The 20,543-nt window shown below is 37.1% G+C and overlaps 1 protein-coding gene across 1 annotated transcript in view; it reads right to left on the bottom strand.

Annotated features, from left to right (window-relative positions):
* The window catches only part of LOC5569778 (prolactin-releasing peptide receptor), a 539,879-nt gene that overhangs the window by 181,514 nt on the left and 337,822 nt on the right, over window positions 1–20,543 (bottom strand). The gene's annotated exons all lie outside the window — the stretch shown is intronic.

Raw genomic sequence — 20,543 nt, 5'->3', positions numbered from 1 at the left:
AATCTTTAGCTTTCATTCCGTCTAATAAAATGGAAAACCGTTCAAGCGGTTCAAGTTATATTTAAAAAAGGAATAAAAATTTTGCAGAATCGCGATTTTTACGGTCACCCTATTTCGGAAATGGTCACCTTAATAAAAAATCCAAAAACACGTGCATTCTTATTGAGGATAAGGAACAAAATAGCAAATTTTCACGAAATTCGGTGACCCACTAGATCGGTTTTTCATGGAATGGCTGTGTATACAGTATTGGATAAAACATTTGCAACTTTTTCGATTTTCCATACAAAATTACCAACTTTGGTTAGCTATATCTTGGTTATTTATGGACCGATTTGAATGAAGTTTTGACAGAACATCAGACACAACTTGAATTTTAACATGTATTTTTGAGTGATTTTTCCAATCACAAGTTCAAAAGCAGTAACGGTTTGACTAAATTGAATTTTTTATCGATTTTTAATAAATGACATAACTAAACAAATTGAAGGAATAGCTCCATGGCATCTTCAGCAAAGTTTACGATTTTAACGAGATGGGCAAGTTTGCTGAAGACAGTTTTTGTGTAGGGGTGTCAGAATTTAGGATAAATACACAGAAAGAAAAATCCATGTAAATTTCAGCGCAAAATCATGCACATAAAGGGAATGCCAGATTTGTCGTAAATTTACATGACACATCGTGTAAAATTACATCAACATCATGAAAATTTATGCGAATTGTCGCGTAATCGGTTAGAGTCCATGCTAGATTACACGATGTATAGCGGAAACTTACATGATGTTATTGTAGTTTTACATGATGTGACGTGTAAATTTGCGACATATCTGGCATTCCCTTCATGTGCATGATTTTACGCTGAAATTTACAAAGATTCTTCTTTCTGTGTAGTTTTGAATTTTTCGTCGAAAATTAGACTTTAGTTAACCCGTTATCGAATGCACACGGGTCTTTTTTTTTGACAGAGCGAGAAATCTTTGTGTATTTGATTAATTGGGTGTTATAAACTTTTTAGATTGGCGGGCTTGGTATTTACCATGGCTTTTTCCCAGTTCCAGAGTTCCATTTTAATGGAGCATGGTGAGACACCACAGAAAGGGTCTAGCCCTTGTAAATGTTGAGATGATCCAGCTCTTGCCAGTTCATCTGCTTTTTCATTTCCTTCTATTTTCTGGTGCCCAGGCACCCAGTAAAGAACTATAAAATTATTTACTGACAATTTTTGAAGTAAGAGAGTGCATTACCAAACCAACTTTGAAGTACATGTATATGATTTTGAAGCAGCGAGCGCTGCTTGGCTATCAGAAATTATTCGTGTTCATTTTCTATATAAAACTAGCATAAAACGTAATATTATGATTTTCGTTTTTTTGATGGGCCAAACTGTAATTCAATAGAAGACATTAAACATTTCAAGGCTGGTTCGAAACTAGGACTAGAGCTTAGTGACATTTGAACACACAAACTCGCTTATGCTCATCATACGCAATTTCTTTTAGTTTTCCTCAACGAAACTTGCACACGATTTCCATAGCAATCAAAATGCATATGGAAATATTATCCAACATGATTTTTTTACTCCGGATTCTTGGTGTTATTCGAGACAGAGTGAGTGTGATAAACACTATTTTTTTATCAATACCTTCATATGAAAATAGTTATCTTTTTTTATCATTTTTTTTTTTCTATTATTTTGTGAAATTTAGGGGATATTGGACCAAATGAGATACATATTGTGCTCGGCACTGAACAGATAGATCGTCAAACGATTGTTCTGAGTTTAAATGTAAATGAGCAAGTACAAAACGTGGTTTAACCAATCGTATTGTATCAATATGTATGAACTTCCCTTAAACATAGGGGAGATCGAGCAGAATAGTACCCTTACGGATTTGGCCACGTGGGTGGGCAACACTGGATTCCTCATATTTTTACATAAGATCTCATACTCCCAAAGCGGCTGAATTGCGTCAAATTTCTCCCAAAATAGTACACTGTGCAACGATCGACCGACGATGACGCTTCCGGCTCTGTCGTCCTTTTTGTGGTTCTGGTGCCACTTGCTTGCCAGTCAGTAAGGTTCTTCATCGGAATGTTGCGGCTCGATGTAACTGGCGGTAGTGGATCCCTAACCATACCGTTCTTAATTTAACACGGGTAAACACCTCCGGCGTAGAAACTACGTCTACGAAGTTAGGGCTTCAGTTTAACTGCGGGCTCCACTTCGTACTAGTGAAGAATGCATCAAATGCTGTAATAGAGGGCGCACTCGTTTTTGGTACAATATGAACGAGACGAACGCATAATCGAGAATGTCAGTCCCTTTTCGGCTCTGTTTGTTGCAAATGACGGTCGAAACTTGTTTCGGGACACTAAAGCGACGAGTACGAAATACGATTCGCTAGGCGTAATTTAGTTAGGTTGTATTATTCGTTGGGATTGTATCCACTTTGTTTGCGTTATTTGCAAAGTAAGAAGAGGCATTGGAAATTTGCGGGTTCGAACAGTCTTTGGGTTTTTATTGTCCATCTAATGAACAATCACTTAATTGGAGCCTTCGGAAGAATATGGGCTGTTGTAAGAATATTGTTCTTAAGCAGATTAAAACCCATTTTTGAACCGTCGCCACTGAAGAACTGTAAGACCCTTGAGAAGTGTAATCGTTTGTGCTGCAAGTGAAAAGGTTAATTGTTGTGTCCTGGAATTTCCGGTACATATTGATAGCACTGTTTTTATTGTTACATCTGTTTCTAGATAGCACTGTTTTTGAGTTACTGGAGATACTGGTGAAAAAATTAGTATTGAAGTGTCCGCAGCCCATATTTCAGAAATCCTAACAAACTAGACTATAGTGGCCCTTAAACAAAAAAAGTTATAAAACTCAACGGGGCACCCCCTAGATATGTGCCTTAGGGTATGAAAAAAGCTCTCTCAAAATTTCAATTAATTTGGTTGCTCCCCCAGCTGGCCATTCAATCCGAAGTTTGTATGGAATATTCGTTTCAAATATATTGAACAACGACCATTTTTCACTGTTTCGTTCTGTATACTAGTTGAACACGTTCGATAGAGCCCAAAATGACAAAGTCACTAGTTGATACCCTAATGAAAATAGTTGCAGAAGGTTGTATCTGGTTCTAAGTTCATTTTTATTAACCTTTCAGTTGTTTGAAGTTGGGCTTAGATCAGCATTCCCGTATGTACAATCAATTTTATGCATGCACCTTGTACCGCAGCTCGCCAAGCGTCATAGGTGGCTATGATGCGCTTAGTGCGCTCATGCGCTCACGACTCCCTGACCTATAGGGCGCGTTACCCCTACGCCACGGGAGGACTCATGGACGCAGAAGTTAACCTGAATTCGATTTCAGCTCAATAATCACGTAGTCCTTTTTCGCAAAGTGCACCTCATTCGGAAGAATTAGATGCCCATCCAAACACAACGCTTTCTATATATATCCAAAGCCTAACCCGAGAGCGCATTATTTTTCAGGTAGTTAAATAACACATTACACTAGCCCTGCAACTGTACTATTGTGGGAGCTTCCAATGGGTTGCGACGTTCTCAAACGACCGGTTACGGAACATGAGTCCGTTGCTCGATAAATACTTGTTTTTTAATTATAAATCGTGGTTTGCGGCTAACCAGCCGAGTGGAAAATTAACAACTACCGAAAAGCTAAACACTACATAAGGTACACCGGGGCAAGTTGAAACAGCTGGGGTAAGATGAAATGGCAAGGTATCATAATGAAATTTAATAATGATGCGAAATGTAAGTACAAAAGCATTAAGTTAACAGATTCAGCTAACTTTTACATAAGAAAAACAGGCTAAAATGTATTGCTATCATTTTCAAAATTTTGCATTTCATCTTGCCTCACCCGTTTCAACTTGCCCCGGTGTACCTTATACTTTGCAATTGAATTAAGCTGGTATTTGGCCACAATATGCGTCACATTTAAGTGCTTCTCATTACAAAGTATCAGACAATTCGGCCGAGGAAAACCCCCCATGCCTAAGTGAATTATGGAAGTGCCCAAGTAGCTCTGCACCCTACAACCTCTTCCCCTTTTTTGCATGAAACATTGAGTAATGAAGGACAATAACCCTTCTTTTTCTCCCAGTGCAATATTGTTAGATATGTTGGCAGAGTAACATATCTTTCTGACACACACTGGAAAATACCAGATTGGAAAAGTGTACAGAGATCCTATTGTCCGGCAGTTTCAGCCAAGCCAGTAACTGAAACGGGACATAAGGATTTCATACAACTCCTTCAAGAACTTCCAAAAAATCCACCAGCTTTTGTCCAGAATGTCTCCAGGTAAATATATTTCAACGAATCCTGTTGTGGCCCTTACCAAGTGTTCCACCAGAGATTCCCGTGATCGTCTAGGTTTTAGTTCCAGGGTGGGTTGAGGTCTATCGAAGTCTGTAGTTCCCAGGGTAGGTTTGTAGGTGTCCCCGAATCAGGCAAGTATATTCTTGGCACTCCAACACAGGTATTTACGCAGTTGTACTTTAAAACACTTATTGCACTAACTCAACATTTATTACACACTACAATTAACGATTTATTCAAACTACAGACTATACATTTATTCTACAACACTACAGATTAAAATAGGACAAATTTGGTGACTGATCTGAACGATTCGGTGGTTGAACAAGAAGTGATCTAAGCGATCTTCTATGACTAGCCTTGCAAATAGAGTGTAGCACTATTTTAGTGACTCCATGCGCAACATCTGAATATGGTAACCCATTCTTGTGTAGCCTACAACCTTCTCACTAGCTCACTCGCGATTCGAGTACATTGGTAGCATCGACACAAAGTGTTATACCCGAATAGCTGACAGATGAAGAAAGATTGACAAGCATGGTGAGCAAACATTAGCACCAACAAATCCATCACAAAATTTCCAGGAAACGTCTGTAGATTCATGTAGGGATTACTCTAGGATTTTTTTAGTTTTACATCCGGATAATTTGCTTTAACAACAAAATGCATGAGCTCATAAATTTTATACTAAGACTACAGATATTTTCCTTGAACTAATTTGAATAGTGCTTTTATCCTGCTTTTCACCAAGTATTACGCTCAACTAGTTATACTTTCAACATATTACTAGATGTCTTCAAATATTTCCTCTCCTCTAAAAATTCCACTAAAAATTCCACTAAGAATTGATTCAGGGAACTATTAAATGTATTTTAAGGATTCAATTAAATACATTTTCAAGGAATTCTTCTACATATAGTCGAATTTTTATCCTAATACTTTGTCAAGATATTCTTAACGTATCTCCTGGTTGTCTTTCCGGGACTCGTCCAACAATTTTGAATGATAAAAAAATCCAGGATTTTATTAAAAGTTCTTTCAGAGATATGTTTGAGAAAAACTTTAAAAATCCTGCCAGTGTTCGGTACTGAAACTTTTCTTGGAATCATAATGAATATAATTTTAAAGAATTTCTTCAGAGTTTGCACCAGAGATTTTAACATTAATTCTTCCAACAACGCTACGAAAAAACATATAAGTGATAGAATAAAAATCTTCCAATATTTACACAATTATTTTATGGAGCACCTCCAAGGATTCCTTCGGGATTTTTTAATATCTCTTGCTGAATTCCAAGTAGCAATTTGTTGCGAAATTTCTTTTAAATTATGCGAATGATTTGTTGGTGTTCTAACATGTATTTATAGACAAACGATAGTTAGTATTAGAAGAAGACCTGAACAAGTCGTCGAAATTATTCATAAGGAATTCCTGTTTGAACCTACGGGGAAATCTTGAGAGAAATATGGTTAAATTATTAATTATACATCCGTAAGAACCCTTGAGAGTTTCTGAGTTCCGTTTAAGCATAATTAGGAAACTTTTTGAGAAGTCTTTTTTTTTTTTGAACTTTTTCAATGATATCATGGAGTTATCCATTAATCTCATATCAGTTATGAGGAGCGAATCTTGAGTAATAAAAAATAACATTAATGAAGAACAACTGGACAAATTTTACAAGATATATAGAAAGACCCTGGACGAGACCCCGACTTCCCTGGGCATAGAGATTCCTCGTACCTGCCAAAAACTTGTTTGTTGTCAAAGAAAAAATTATCATTGGCTAAGAAAGCTCTGTTTCAGTTGAGATGTAATGCCAAGAAGATGAAGAAGGAATTCCAAGAGAGCCACGTATCGCATAATAATGTACGTTGAAAATCTCACATTTGTACGTTAAAATAACAACAATATGTCAGATTAAAATGAATGCATGTTTACACAAATTAAATATAATATAATTTGAATTATTAACAATCATTTATGACAACAAAGCATGTCGTGAAATATATAATTCAGAATCGCGTCAAGTTGTAATGATTGACAGATCATATATTCATCCAGACTACCATCAAATGAAATCGTAGAAGCTAAGCAAAAATTTCCACACAAACTAAGCTAACTGCTGACGATAAGCTTTCGAAGATTGTAGGGAAAAAGCACTAATTTTCGACCTACAAGAATTATGTGCCAATTTTCGGATTTCCATACAAAGCAGGCCAAAATCGTGGGAAATTTCCTTAATAACCGCACTTTCCCGAAAGGATACGCGTTTATGGATGAGAACTTCGGATATCGAATACTTTGCAACGCGTTGTTTTAATTTCACATTTATATTCACGTAATCTAAATGCAACCGTTCTTTACAATTCTCGATTATGAACTGCGTTCGACGCTCTTTTACCTTCTCACTCACATAACGATCCTGTGGCCGTACACCAAAGAGAAAGCATGTAGGGGGGCTGGGGGCAAGAAGGACACCTTAAGATATATAGGTTCAAATCATGGTTGATTAGCACATTTTTTTAAGATTATTCCAGTGTAGGGGCAAGCTCAACTCTTGTTCTAAATGATGTGATCGATAGATTTCAAAAATATAAGAAACACATGATGATTTGAGATTTTTGAAAATGTCCCTTCTTATGAGGTTTTTAAACGAGGCACGGGGCAAGAGTGCCACTCGTATGGGGCAAGAAGACCACCAGAGCAAAATGCCACAAATTTTGTATATTATTATTTCCCCGCCTAAACGATAAATTATAGAGTAAGTAAAGATAAAAACTGAGGGATAAAAGTTGAATTACGGTTAAAAAGTAATATTACGAAATTAATTAGGTTTTCATCTTATTTGATTGTAACAATAATAGTAAAATTTTCAGAAACCATTTTGAATGTCCAAGATGGTTTATTTTGATTTTATTTAGTAGGAAACATTGATTTAATGCAATATTAAACAAAAAAAATGAAAGTTCATTTGATTTTATATGAGAAAATTGCGGTGTCCCTCTTGCCCCATAAGACATACTGTTATTATATATGTAAAATTCAATGTCAAAAGGACTTTTTCGAAAAAATTTCTTCACAGCTATATTAAACAGTTGAAAATCATCAATACTGTGCGGAAAAATCAATATGTTTTGTATTTATTGGGAGTCAAACCTTGTTTTCCAGTCTAACATTCTTATAATATTTCGCATATTTTGCGTTGGTGAGTTAAAGACATTTTTCTAACTTTTTGTACTAAACATTTTCAACTGTAATATTTACACAACCCTCAGTTAGTACTCAATTTATACTTATCCTGCGTTAAACATCAAAAACTTGATTTGAACTACGTGAAATTAGAGGTGGCACTTTTGCCCCGGGTGTCCTTCTTGCCCCATGTCCCCCTAGCTATGTTTAGGGGTGTGCAAGATATAATCCCAACAAATCGGCCATCCTGACCACCATCCGGCTCGGATGGTGTCTACGTTTGGTCATATTTATTTTTGTAACCTTCAACCACGTCTTTTCGTTTGAAGCAGCTATAAGTTCTACCGTTCTCTGGAATTGAAACTCCTGTCCTTTTGCGATCTGCTTCTTCCCAAACTTGTGTACCATTATATTCATCTTTCCTTAGAAACTTCCTCTTACTGTAAAACCCAGATAAGTTCATAGCAGTTTTCTGATGCGTCTTCAAATTATATTTTGGCCTAAATTCAGTTCCCTCAGCCGTTACAATTATATCACCAAAACTCAGCAAATTTCTTCCAAGCAGTACATTATTTGGCATATTATTCACTTCCAAAACATGGCATTTGATCCTCATAGTTGAATTTTTCACCACAATGTTCAAAAATACACTACCTATAGTCCAGGCGTATCCATTGAGAGTTAATAATCGTATGCGATCATTATGATTCAATTTTAGCTTTAATTTACACTTCAAATCTTCTCTTATCAAGGAGACGTTTGAACTAGAATCAAAATCAGCCTGAATGGGAATTTTCCCAACCAATATTTGTAAACGAGTTCCACTGGGTACAGTGGAATCATAACCACGGCTATTTACATTCTTATTTTTGATTTTTTTTAGATCTATAATCATCTCTTCTATAATTTCGGTGACTCCCATATTTAGGAAAGCTTATCAATCGGTTACAGTATAAATCGGTAACATAACTTCTTTTGTAATCATTAGATCTTTCGCTTGAAGTAATTTCTTCTCTGTTCACTCCACCGTACTTGCTGTTTTTTATTTCCTGATAGATTCGCAGCTTTTCTCTAAATGCCTCTAAGGATTTCGCACCATATAATACAGTTTTATCGGGTCCATTGTCGTTAATACCATTTATTATGTAACTTATTACTGAAAAAATATCAACATTAGCCTTTGCTCCTATTTCACGCATTTTAAAAAAATATTCAAAAATATTTTGCCCATGATTCCGCTTGCAATTTCGCAATCTCTCGTGCACAGTAGCACTATTCTCAGAATATTCAAACTCTTTTGTCAAATGGTCCTTTAGTGTTATCCAATTAGATACGTTATTAGTTGCATTTAATGACATTTTTGCCAATCCAGTTAGTTTACGTTTTGCAATCACAAACTTACGTAATTCTGACAGACAAAGCGAATCGGAAAGCTCCTCAAAATCGGCGATCCATTTTCGAACAGAATAACAGTCTGTTCCAGAAAAGTCGGAAAAAGCTACTTCTGCTTCACTTACCGATAATCGAGGTTCTACTCCAGTGTTCACTCCTAGCGCATGGGACTCTATGTGGAAGTTACCACGCAATCCACCGTACGCCTCATTGTCGACATATGTCGACTTACAATCGTGATCTTCGCTGGTCCTCAAATCTTCGTTCACAGATTTGTTACTAACAAACATATTCCAAGCATTTGCTTCACCATTTTCACTTTCGGGATCATTTTTTGGACCATTGCCCAACTGATCGTTGCATGATTTACTGTTAACATTAACTCGCTTAACATTTTTCCTCCAAACAGCACGACCGTCGTCGTCGCACAAACTATCATTTGCTTCATTTGAATCGCGCCCATTTGGACAAAAACCATTCAGAGTACTTGCGAGCTGAGTGAACATGCAATTAGATTGTACTTTATCAACAACTATATTATGTTTAAAAGCTTCTTCCCTCAAAGAGGTTATTTCATTGCACAGTATACTAAGCTCATGCATCAAGTTCGAAACGGTTGATTTCAAAAAAAATATTTTTTCAACCACTTGAGTCAGCGTATTTCCTACAGAGTTCAATGGAAGAACGTCCACCGAAGAGGCAGCAGCGTTAGGCCAACACGGAAAGCTGTTACCGTCGGTCATCATCGTTTGTTCTCCAGAATACTCCCAACGAAACAAAACACTACACTTGTTATTTTTGTCTCCACATCACACTATGCGGACATACGCATTCGAATTATTGTTTGCTTTCTCCGGTTACAATGCACAATGACCCTTAACCTTAGGTCAGCCACAAGATTTCTCACAACATATTCACTATGAGGACATAAGGTTCACAGTCATCTGCATCAATTTTGCTGTTTCTTTTGTGATGAATTTGATCACTAGTGTTTGGCGCTGAGCTCAATCAAATTTCAATTCCAATAAATCCAATTATCTTTCACTATGAATCGAATTCAAATTTCTTATCACTAATTATACCAATAAAAAATATTTACAAAAATTCAATATAATTCCACTAAAACTACTTTTGTTTCAATCCTTTTTCAAATAATCACAGCACAAAACACGCAATTAAACATTATCACTTTTTTTATATATCAGCGATTATCCCGATAGTTTCCTCCCGCGTTCCCGGACGAGCCCCCAAATTTGTGGGAAATTTCCTTAATAACCGCACTTTCCCGAAAGGATACGCGTTTATGGATGAGAACTTCGGATATCGAATACTTTGCAACGCGTTGTTTTAATTTCACATTTATATTCACGTAATCTAAATGCAACCGTTCTTTACAATTCTCGATTATGAACTGCGTTCAGACGCTCTTTTACCTTCTCACTCACTTAACGATCCTGTGGGCGTACACCAAAGAGAAAGCATGTAGCTATGTTTAGGGGTGTGCAAGATATAATCCCAACATGTATGGGTTAATAATTAGTGCTTTTACCCTAAGGTGGTATTGGCAAATAGTCGCCTTACCTCAGAAACCACATGATTGTACACCATGCTTACGCCTGTAAAATGCACCATTTTTATCCGTGTGTAACTTTTTTGTCCGTGGGTAGAATAGGTGAGAATATGGGTAGAACTAGATTGGAGTGTATTGTTTACATGTGAAAAATTTCATAACAATCGGTTCAGTGATTATTGAGAGGGCATCGAAAAAACAAGAAAATCGCTGGAGAATTTCGCGCGCCGTCATGGAAAATCCGACCGTGAGCATGAGATAGATTGGAAGACAAATGGGAATCACCCATACAACTGTTTCTCGGGTGGTAAAATCTTTTAAGGAGTCACAGACGACCGAGCGGCAGGCTAGAAGTGGAAGAAAATCTAAGACAGCTGGCCCTGTGAAGGCCCTGAAGGTGTTGGGTTATTTCAAGCGTAATCCGAACATTTCGATTCGCGAGTGTCGCGAATATTCCGCCTGATTCGTTCAGCAAACCATGAAAGGAGCTTGGATTCGTGTATTCAAAGTACGGAAGGCACCGAACCGGCGTGATCCACAAAACACGGCGTCCAAATCCCGCGCAAGGAAGCTGTATCGATAGTGTTTAACGAAACCGAAATGGGTGGTTATGGATGACGAAACCTACATCAAGGCAGACGCAAAGCAGATACCGGGGCTGGAGTTCTACGTTGCCACATCACGGTGTGATGTTCCGGAAGCCATAAATAAGATAAAAATGGACAAATTCGCCAAAAAATACTTGCTCTGGCAGGCCATATGCAATTCGGTAAACCTAGTAAACCGTACATTACAACGGGTACCATCAACAGCTAAATTTACCGCACCGAGTGCCTCCAGAAGCATCTGTCGCCCTTCCTGTGGCCTCATTATTTTGGCCGGATCTTGCATCATTGGTACAGAGACAATAACCGCAATCCCCCAAATTTACCAGAAATTGGTCTGGTGGATAAATTTTGGGCTATAATGACCTTAGTTCGAAAACCGTCCATGGTGTTTAAAAACGAGCTGAAATTGAAGAAAGCATGGATGAAAGTGACCAAAATGGTTGGCTCCACCATTGCACATAATGTAATGAGGGGTCTTAAGGGAAAGGTGCGGGCTTTCAGCGAAGGAAAGGACATTGAATAAAGTAATTATGCTGAAACACAACCATATGTATTAGTTCATTCCCTAAAAGTTTCACAAAATCCTAAATCCGTCTCAAAAAAAATTTTTTTTTGCGAACATTATTGACTTGTGCATTTTTTCGAGTACAGGCTTTAGTGGTATGGAATTTTGTTTTTCATCTTTATTATAGAGGTTTTCAGCATTCGATATGATATTGGTGTCTAAATCTGTATGTTCCGAGTTCAAGAATAGGTGGAAACTTGTTTTCATTTTTATCAAAATCTTGTGGCATCGTAGGGGAAAAACACTAATTTTCGACCTACAAGAATTCTGTGCCAATTTTCGGATTTTCATACAAAGTAGGCCAAAGTTACAAACTGACACAAGAGTCCTTTCAACAACAAATGATATAAAACAGAATTGGAAGTGCTTTGGAAATAAGCATATCAAATCTAACTTTGTCATAGATATCCATCGTGTCTCATTTTCTAGTCATAACACAGGCCCGATACCAACTATCATTCGAAGAAGTTTGCTGAATTGCGCTTTTTATCGTCATTTCCCTCTCCTGGTCGATGCCGTAGAAATTCAGAACGCACAGTATAACGTACCTAATAGACCCAAACGAGTCGAACAGCACGACACTAGTGCCCCAATGCAGATACGACCGGAGAAATTGTATAACTGCTGCTATCATCCCACCGATTGACTCCGGGCTGCATCTCCACCGCACTCCAGTAAAGAGCAAACATACAACGGCAGCTTATTTAATGCACCCATAAGATATATGAAACGCACCATAAATAATCGAAGTAGGAACCTTCCTTAGCCGAGTGGTTAAAGCCCGCGGCTATAAAGCAAAAACATGCTGAAGATGTGTGGGTTCGATTCCCGATCGGTCCAGGATCTTTTCGTAATGATATTTCCTTAACTACCTTGAGTATAGAGTATCATCGTACCTGCCTCACGAAATACAAATGCGAAAATGGTAACTTTGGCAAAGAAAGCTCTCAGTTAATAACTGTGGAAATGGTCATTGAACACTGAGCTGAGAAGCATGCTTTGTCCCAGGGAGGACGTAATGCCAAGAAAAAGAAGATTGTGCATTTATTGGCAAAGAATTCACTTTGTTATAGTGCACTTTTCGGTTATTTGCGAAGCATTTCAGATTTTTTTATTGTCGGGAAACCCTTTTCCCCAATTCAACTAGGGCAGACAACGACGACACGACGACCGACGACAATCATGCGGTTTCCCCGAGTGGGGTCAATTTATCTTTTTTAATTTGACATTCGAGCGGGACAAATAGGAGCCATTATTAAGTTATCCCGTCGTCGTCTTAGTCTCCATTTCTCCCGGTTGGGTTGAGTTGGCGAGAACGACGACCGAAGCTCGGAAGTCGTTTCATTCAATCAATTTAGTGGCGCGTAACTTATACTCCCGTCTTCAGAGTGCGGAGAAAGTGAACGTTGCGATTCGTTTTGAATCAGTTTGTCGATTTTCGTTGGAAGCAAAGATGGAACACTGAAACTTCAATTTGCGTAATTTCCATTTACGTCGTTTACATTTGGGGCCTGCCTTAGACGAGTGGTTAGCGTCCGCGGCTACAAAGCAAAGCTATACTGAAGGTGTCTGGGATCGATTCCGGTGGGCCCAGGATCTTTTCGTAAGGGAAATTTCCTTGACTTCACTGGGCATATAGTATCATCGTATCTGACACACGAAATACGAATGCGAAAATGGCAACTTTGATAAAGAAAGCTTTCAGATAATAATTGTGAAAGTGCTCATTGAACAATGCACTGAGACAAGAGCATAGCATAGCATAGCATAGCATAGACTGACTGTACATGTCAATGGTTGCTACTCCGTGATTGATCCGAACCGGTAAGAATTGCACTTCGATCCAAATGAATAAGGGATGGGATTATCCGCATATTCGAGAAGTGCAATTTTAGCAGCTCTCATATTATTGATCAATAACGGCGCCGGCCAAGTCCTTACAGTCAGTTGGGAAGGGTAAGGAACGTTATTGTGTAATGATCGTTGCTTCTAAAGACCGAGAATACCTCTGCATCTCCACAATCATCACGGGACAGGTTGATTAGTGAGGGAGGAAAAGATCTGGGAGTCACCTTTGGTCGGTGATGCGATCCATGGATTAGGAAGAAAAATAAGAAACTTAAAACTAGTGTTGCATTGTTGTATCTAAGTAAAAATTTATTGAGAGAAATTATAAAAAGGTCGACATTCATAATATCGAACTATTCAGAGGTTATTTTTAGTAATGACCAAGACAAAAAGGATTGCGTATTTTAAAAGTGTATGTAACAGAAATAAGGGTATTGTCGACACATGTAATGACGAACCATTCAAAGTATGTTTGAAAATTACAATAAAATCAAAGAAAAAGTTACGTTGCAACAAAAAAATGTCTTACATCGACATTCATAATGTCGAACTATTCAAAGGTTATTTTGATCAATGACGAAAACATAATAGTATATTGAACGAAACGCGAAAAAGTCGACACTTGTAGTGACGAACCATTCATAGCTTGTTTGAAAATAAAATATAAGCTACTTATAGCAACGATAAAAATGAATTATCATAAGCATGAAACGATCTCATCAGTACTTCGTCCTCGGCTGAACACGAAGCTTTTCGCACTTGATCAACACGAACCGAACACGATTGGTCTTGACTCCGTTGCGCGTCCCACCGGAACATGCAACCGAATCAAAAGACCACGCACTATTGTCGTTTTTTTTTGTCCGCACTCGAATGACGCGAACCGAACACGCTTTGTTTTGATTCCGTCGCACGTTCCATCGGAACACGCAACCAAATCAAAAGACCACACACTCTGCTCTGGCCTCTGTAAAGCACCGGGCAAACGAACGAAGCCACCGAAAACACGCTCCGAGCGCGCGAAAATGAATCGGACTGCTTGGGTCTTCGCAAAGCACTCTGAACAATGCACTGAGACAAGAAGAAGAAGAAGAAGAAGAAGAAGAAGAAGAAGAAGAAGAAGAAGAAGAAGAAGAAGAAGAAGAAGAAGAAGAAGAAGAAGAAGAAGAAGAAGAAGAAGAAGAAGAAGAAGATGAAGAAGAAAAAGAAGAAAAAGAAGAAGAAAAAGAAGAAAAAGAAGAAGATCTCTCGGAGTATTATGAATATAGGTCATACTCATGCAGGCTCAATCAAGCACAATTTGTTCAGTTTTAAGGTGAAGATGAATCGAAGCCAAAGTTCAAATTTTCAAGAGCACGGATCTGGAGAACCGAACATCCGTTCAAGCTGAAAACTTAATCGATTGGTAACTAGCTGGTGGTGACCAATCGATTAGGTTTTCAGCTCAAACGGATGTTTGGTTCTCCAGATCCGTGCTCTTGAAAATTTGAACATTGGCTTCGATTCATCTTCACCTTAAGTCCAACGGCTGACTTGGGTTATCCAAGGATTTCGTTGAAAATAGGACAGTTTTGCATTGACATAGCTGAAAAAGTTTTATTATTTTCAATTGCAAACTGCAACATCAACATGGCTGCCAGAAAATAGCTAAGAGTCATCGAATCTTGAGTACATTCAGTATGTAACAATACGACTTAGTGTCCGTTCCAATGTCTACTGTTTGTAATTGATACTTATATGTGACTCTCGACAGCTAAATATATCTTACCAAGTTTTGGGCTATTTGGGCACGCCAGGAGTTAATAATCAATGTTAACTTCCTTTTCCCGATCAGCCTAGATAGCCGCGTAGTGTCGGTAGCGGTTGTTTCAACTGGCTAAGAATTAACACTACGGACTGCCTGTTCCGGTGGTAAAAGTCCACCTCACAGGTGACCTCTAATTCATACGGCTTTAAGCTTACCGTGCCTAAGAATGAATGGTTAGGGGGGTCTAAATAAAACCTAGCCGCAAACGGAGCCTGTTGAGTTCCAGGGCGCCCTCTACAGTATTATGCCCTTCCTGTGCTACCCGGAGCAATAGTGCAGGTGACCTTGTGTTTCTCCGAGATAATCGGCTGCCCTTCTTCAGTCTCAAGCCTGAGGCTAAATAAGGGTGGGATTATTAATACATTTAATGTAATTTAGTTTAAATTTTCACCTCTATGGTTTCGCATTATGCGTTTTACACTGTGTATTATGTGCTTTTCGCCTTTGGCGACTTTTAAGAGATACCGATTTGGTTTTTGTTCGCTGCTGATCTTTTTCATTCTGAAATTGCGAAAAGCTTAATTTCCCGGGTAGTGGAGAATTGCAAAAGAATAACAAAACTTACCATTAAAATAGAATGATTGAAGAGCAAAATTTGTTCTTTGTTTGTTTGAAATAAGAGATAAAATAACAAAAATAATAACTAAGTTTATAAGGCATAAAAACTAAATAATATCATATTTTGCCATTGTAATAACAAAATAATAGCAAAAAAAAGGCAACCGTAAATAACAAAATATGTTATTATTTAGATATTGGTAACAAAATAATAACTAAATAAGCTATTCACGAGTAGATCAAAATGATGGTAATTTAAGTTCTTTGACTTTAATATCTAAATTTAGCATGATTGAAAAATAAACTTTTTGCTTTCCTGCAAAAAACATTTGCTTTTTAAATTTTCAATGAATATCATACGAATAGTAAAATGAGCTATTATGGCAAAATTTGATATTGGTTTGTTCTCATGAATTATTTAAATAATGTTTTCAAATATCAAAATAATGAGATATTTTACTATAATGGCGATGTTTGCTATTCTTTAGATATTTAATATTTTTAGTATTTTTGCACAAATAACAAGTTTTACCATGATAGTACATTTTGTTATTGATTAGTTATTACATGAATTTCAAGTATAAGATATCAATGACAAATTTTGCTATGATTGTATATTTTGCCATTGATGAGATATTTAATGTCATATATTAAAAACATAATAATGGTTAAACTAGATATGATTGCAAAATTTGTTCTTATTTTACCATTATTTTGTTATTCACCTCTACCCGGGTTGGGCAGTGGCTACGGCTAGGATAGCTTAGTTAGATCAATCTCCAGCATAAAATGTCAGCAACGATCAATCTTTGTAGACTCATGCAAATGGTACAGCTCCAGTGGCGCTAGTTCAAAAACCTTACTTTTGTAAACTTTTATCTAGGAAACCTAGTGGACCCAGTTTTTGCTACTTTCAGAAACATGAAATGGCAAATTCGTGTGCCATGCCTCGTGCATGCGTGCTCGTAAATAGCGCTGACGTCGCCATACTCATTTCTGAGTTAACAACCAGAGATGTATGTGATGTCACAATTGATATTTCTGTATGTGACCTCAATAGGAAATACGTCTTTCGTTTTGTGGTGTATTTACCACATGATGAACCATCCCCAATGGATGATTTCAAACGAGTTGTCGTTCACTGCCTATGAAAAGGCCTTCTGCTGATTGTGGGCAATGATATCAATTTGAGAAGCTCCAGTCTGATGGAATGCTTAAGTAGTTCAAATCTTGGATTACTTATTGTAGGAAATCCTCCAACCTTCTTGGTATCTGCTAGAGAAGAAGTGTTAGACATAATGATCTGCTCGAATAAAATCAGTCACGAGTTGATGAATTAGCATGTATCAGATGATGAATCATTATCTGATCATCGCTACATCTCTATATGAACATAAGAATGTAAATTCGCAGACTTTGCATTTGTTATACTCCACAAACTGGGAATTGGTTGTGACCAAATTCCATGGATTTTCTCCGTCCATTGGAAATCCTAGTGATTTGGATGTTTCCACTTCCGGTGAATTGGGACACAATTGCCCTTGCTTCGAGTGATCTCACAATTGCTTGTCACTTTGCTTATAGGAAATGTTCCTCACAACTCCCTTCGCGGGACGAGTGGACGTCTGTACATTACTAAGCCATCCAAAAGGGTGGCTAAGTATTTAACAAATTTGTCAAAGCAGAATTGCAGTCGCTTGGTTACGACCTTGACTGGCCACTGCCGACTCAACTATCACATGGCAAATATTCAGTGTCTTGATACATTTGTGTGTGGTAGTTGTGATTCCGATTATGGAACTTTTTATCACCTGATATGTAAATGTAAATTTTTCGCGTAATTGCGATTCCAATTACTTGGTAAACACTTATTAAGTGAAACTGATTTCAGAAACCTGAATCTTCGGGACCTTCTGGTATTCTTAACCCGCTGTGGTAATGAGCTATAGGCTCTCTTTACGCTCATGCGTTTTGCAGTGCCCTTTTTAGGGCGCTGTTCGAACCCATTGTGGTATGGAGCTACATGCTCTTAATTCGCTTATGCGATTTTCCCTCTTCAAGGGATCCCACTCCTATTTCCTCCCATCTTTCCCTTCCCTTTCCTCTCCCATCGGGTAGATGATGAAATAGGCTCAAATATGGCGATGGCACAAATCTCCTAAATGGCGGGGAACGTGCCTCTGGAGCCGGCCTTCTGATACCTGATACCTGATATATGTGACTCTCGACAGCTAAATATATCTTACCAAGTTTTGGGTTCAACGACTGGCGAAACCAGGATTGAATCCTGAGAAAATTGAGAGAATCTCTCACTCGTAATCTCTCTCTGTAACTATCATGATGTGCTGCAACATCATGAGACCCTTTTTTCTCGTATACTGCTACAACAGCTCTGATTAGATCGAGGGGATAGCGATGCATGATAAAACCTATCTAAACAAGCTCCAATTCTGGGGGTCAATCATTTTTAACGGCCGTACAAAAAAAGTTTCGCCAAAATCTTATTTTTGCATGAAACGTCGAGAAATGGCGTTACTTTTTTGCACGGTTTTTTTTTAATTTTGAACTGAAAACGTTTTGTGCACGGTATGCTTCCCCGTGCAAAAACAGATTCGGGTGTAGTCAAATTTCTCAAAGAATATCGAAGAGTGGTTAAAAATAGGATTTTTTTTATTTCCGTACGGGTTTGGGCCGAAGGGTCTCAGATTTTCATGAAACTTTTTCCACAGGCAGGGCTCATCAATATATGAATAAAAAAAAATTGAGAAAAATTCAGGGTCGCCTACTTACTGACGGAAAACTCAGTTGGAATTTTTTTGTTTTCCCCTGACACTACTTACTTTGAAAAATCATAACTCAAGAACGAAGCATCACAGAAAAAAAGATTTTTTTCTCAGGAATAGAAAAAAATTGGCTGGAGAAAGTTCTCCACAAAATTTTTCAAAGTTGAGAAAATTCGTAAAGAAAAGCCGGAAAAACTATGCTCCAACTCGAGGAAAAATTTCAAAAAAATATTTTTGAGAAGATAATTTCATAAGCTTTAATCGCTGAAATTTTTGAAATGTACTTTTTTTTCGTTTTTGAGTTATGGCCAATTTTGTAAAAAATGTGCAAATGGGCCCTTTTGAGCCTTTTCTTTGAAAAATCGTAACTCAAGAAAGAAGCATCGTAGAAACAAAGTTTTTTATTATGAAAATGAAAGCAAATAAAATAAATGACTAGAGATGCTAGTATTAGAAAATCAGCAGAAATTAATAACGCCAAACAATTTTTGACTGGGCTGTGTCGCAAAAGGTGATAGACCAATTTAAAAAAGATTGGGAATTTATCTATGCAACTGAAAATGATTATTCAGAGGCTGAAAAATTTCTTCAGGAAAGATTTTCTAACCATGTTCCAATTCCTGGAACAAAAATATATCATTCATTAGACTAAAAGACGAACGAAGCATTTTTGCTAGTGAATTCTCAGATGCACATGAAAACCAAGAAAATACTGCATGCTTTGTTCTTAATAATACATAAAAACGAAAATCTTCTGGTGTTAGCAATCAAAGACAATCTTCCCGGTTGAAAAAATAGATAGTATTGAGATGAAAATGTAAGTTATCTACTGAATAATTGAATAAATAAAATTAAAAAAATAATAATGATCTTATTTGTTCCATAGAAAAGAAAGAAGCCCTTTTCAGTGTAATGCAAAATTGAGGCAGAAACAGTTTTTTTTTTCAGTTTTTCTTAGCGGATTAATTTTTCATGAAAAATATCATCCATTCCATATTGCTTTGATAAAAAATCTTTGTTTTTCCGATGCTTCGATTGAAATATGGGTTTTCAAAGAAAAGGCTTATATGGTCATTTTCCACAAAATTGGCCATAACTCAAAAACGAAAAAAAGTACATTTCAAAAATTTCAGCGATTAAAGCTTATGAAATTACCTTCTCAAAAATATATTTTTGAAAGTTTTCCACAAATTGGAACATAGTTTTTCCGGCTTTTCTTTACGAATTTTTTCAACGGTGGAAAATTTTGTGGAAAGCTGTTTCCAGTTAATATTTTTTTTTATTCCTGGGAAAATTTGCATTCATTTTCATAAGAAAACTTTGTTTCTACGATGCTTCTTTCTTGAGTTATGATTTTTCAAGGAAAAGGCTCAAAATGGCACATTTGCACAATTTTTACAAAATTGGCCATAACTCAAAAACGAAAAAAAGTACATGTCAAAAGTTTTAGCGATTCAAGCTTATGAAATTATCTTCTCAAAAATATTTTTTTGAAAATTTTCCACGGGTTGGAGCATATTTTTTCCGGCTTATCTTTACGAATTTTCTCAACGGTGGAAAATTTTGTGGAAAACTTTTTCCAGTTAATAATTTTTTTTATTCCTGATTTATTGCTTTCATTTTCATAAAAAAATCTTTGTTTCTACGATGCTTCGTTCTTGAGTTATGATTTTTCAAAGTAAGTAGTGTCAGAGGAAAACAAAAAAAAAATCCAACTGAGTTTTCCGGGAAAATAAGGGACCCTGAATTTTTCTCATTTTTTTTTATTCATATATTGATGAGCCCTGCCTGTGGAAAAAGTTTCATGAAAATCTGAGACCCTTCGGCCCACTTTGTACGGAAATAAAACAAAAATCCCCAGATCTAAAAACCTGTTTT

Source organism: Aedes aegypti, chromosome 3 (genome assembly GCF_002204515.2).
Source record: "Aedes aegypti strain LVP_AGWG chromosome 3, AaegL5.0 Primary Assembly, whole genome shotgun sequence".
Taxonomy (NCBI): domain Eukaryota; kingdom Metazoa; phylum Arthropoda; class Insecta; order Diptera; family Culicidae; genus Aedes; species Aedes aegypti.
This window is presented reverse-complemented; position numbering and strand designations above follow the sequence as displayed.